At 34.9% G+C, this 2,652-nt stretch overlaps 1 pseudogene; it reads left to right on the top strand.

The window, feature by feature from the left end:
• Positions 1-1,068: 1,068 nt before the first annotated feature.
• LOC113252652 (cleavage and polyadenylation specificity factor subunit 5-like) lies at positions 1,069-1,732 on the top strand (annotated as a pseudogene).
• The last annotated feature ends 920 nt before the right edge of the window (positions 1,733-2,652 follow it).

Genomic DNA, 2,652 nt, shown 5'->3' with positions numbered 1-2,652 from the left:
TGGAAGCTATAAAGGGTGATCATTCTTCTTTGCCCCCTCTCCTACTGCCAACTTTTCAAAAAATATTTACTTTCTTTTAGCACACGCTCCTGCTAAAATGTATAATTTCAGCCCTTGAGGCAAAAATACAATTACACATCTTTTAAAATTAATGACTTAAATCTCTATGCATTGACATGGGGAAAGGTTCACAAAATATAATTTCATGAAAACAAAAGAATATTACAGAATGATAAATGTTTATTTTGTGAAATTATGAAACTGTTTTAATAAATTGTTCTCACAAATCTGTTGATATTATGAAACGTATGTTTACACAAGCATAGATAATGGGAATAAGATGATTAAGGGGCAAAACAATAACCTCTATGAATTTAACTTGGTAAAGAATACATTTTATTTTTAATAAATAATAATTGTAGTGAAAATACTAGCAAAACTAAATTTTTTTAAAGATTAGTCTACATTTTATGAAAATTATAATACTTATAAGGGATTAAATTGTTTTGTGTTGGGATACACAGTTTTTTCTAGTTTATGAACATGTTTTCTCTTTCTCCACATCCATTTACCCTTCTTTTCTGTTGTTTTACCCTGATTGTCAATTCTGTATTTACCCCTCTTACACAGCTCATATACTTTAGAAAAGTAGACATCATTACCAACTTCAGGATTAGTCCCTAGTTGGCTTAGTTTAGGGTGATTGATATAAGAAGCTTAATTCAAGCAAAGGAATGAAATATATGAAATGTATTTTGGCATACTGAAACATAATTTCCCACTCTTCAAATGTTTCTGGGAGATACTTTCTCTTTTTGTGTGATGTAAAGCTGGAAGCCTGTAGATCCTGAAAATTTCTGGAAGCCATTTTATGAGTTTGAGAAAAATCAGTAACAAGAAAAATTGAACTCCATTAAGATAGACAAATAAGTCTCCCCTTGCGCTCTCATGCTAATGCCAGGTGGCATATGCTGAGGGGGATGCAAATAACCATTGCTGGCACAGGGATAGTCTCCCTGCCTGCCCCATTTCCTCTCACCACTACTAGAGCTCTCCAGCAGACCCAAAATGTCCATGGCACCATCCAATCATTCACAAACCAGCTGGCCCCAGGGGGTCAACCAGTTTGGCAGCAAGCACATCCAGAAGACCCAGCCCCTCACCCTGGAGCAAACCATCAACATGTACGCTTTTACCAATTATACTTTAGGTACAATGAGTCTTTCTATGAGGACAGCTCTGTTGCAGCCAGATTTCAGTGCAGGAGGGAGGAATTTGATAAAATTGGAATGAGAAGGGCTGCAGAAGGGGTTCTGATTATATATGAGCACTGGCTACTGCATGTGTTACTGGTATAGCTAGGAACACCTTTCTTCAAAATACCTGGTGGTGAACTTAAGCCAGGAGGAGATGAAGTTGAAGGACTAAAGCGCTTAATTGAAGTCATTAAGAGCCCTGCAAGACTGGATCATTGATAACTGCTTTGGTAACTTGTGGAGATTAAAATTTGAATCTCCCCATTATCCATATATTCCTGCACATATTACAAAACCCACGGAACATTAAGAAGTTGTTTTTGGTTCAACTTGAGAAAGCCTTGTTTGCAGCCCTAAAAATTACAAGCTGGTAGCTGTACCATTGTTAAAATCGCATGACAATGCACCAGGATATGGGCCCATCCATTTCCAGTCCCCCTCAGCTCCTGAGCAGGTTCAATTTTAGGTACCACTGAGTTGTTGCACAGTGGAGAAGTAAAAGAAATCATCTCTGTAAGCACAGCTATGCAGTGTAAAATAAACACAGCAGGAAAGGGGTTTTTGGGTTTTTTTTTTTTTTAATCTCTTTCTCAATCCCTAAATTGCTACCTACTGTCTTCTGTTATTTGAATAATAAAGTTAGTATGAAGAACTAGATAGTGGGTGTAAACAAATGTGATAATGTTTAATTTACTTTTGGTTCTACTCATACTTTTTTGTACAACATTAAAGAACATGGACTTCTTTCTATTCGTATTTTTTAAAATTTCACATTAAACTTATAAAATTCTTTAAAAAAAGAAAAAAAGATAGACAAATAAGACACAAACAAAATAGGTCTTTGACAAGTAGGAATAAATCAACAGATCAAACTTTTTGTACCTCATCCTAACTCTGGAATAATTTTTGCATATTTTTAAAGCCAGTGTGAGTCCTATATTCTTATACTTGCAAATGAAAGACCCCTAACAAATACAAAATAAGTGATTAATCTTAATGTGCGGACTTGGGTAACCTAATGATGTATTCTTTCAGGTTGGGAGGTTAGAAATATGTCTAAAATATTTTAAAATTATTTCCTGTGGTAATGATTACTCATAGTATTTGCCTTCTAGGGGTATAGTTTAGAGAGTAGAAGTAAAAATGCAGCTTTTGGATTTTATTTTATCTTTCAGTACTGTAATGGCAAATATTGGTGGAAATGTGAGAAATAGGGTTCCTCAATTACAATAGTGGGAAAGTTAGTTTAAAAATCCATTCTTGAGGCCAGTCTGACAATATTTCATCAAACTGAATATGCATATATCAGGTGATCCAATAATAACTCCTGAGTTTGTATTTCAGAGAAATCCTCATATGGGAATTCTCATTAAGGACCATGCAACATACGTGAAGA

The sequence above is a fragment of the Ursus arctos genome, unplaced genomic scaffold (genome assembly GCF_023065955.2).
Source record: "Ursus arctos isolate Adak ecotype North America unplaced genomic scaffold, UrsArc2.0 scaffold_6, whole genome shotgun sequence".
Taxonomy (NCBI): Eukaryota; Metazoa; Chordata; class Mammalia; order Carnivora; family Ursidae; genus Ursus; species Ursus arctos.
Note: the sequence above shows the minus strand (reverse complement) of the source record. Positions and strands in the feature narration are given on the sequence as shown.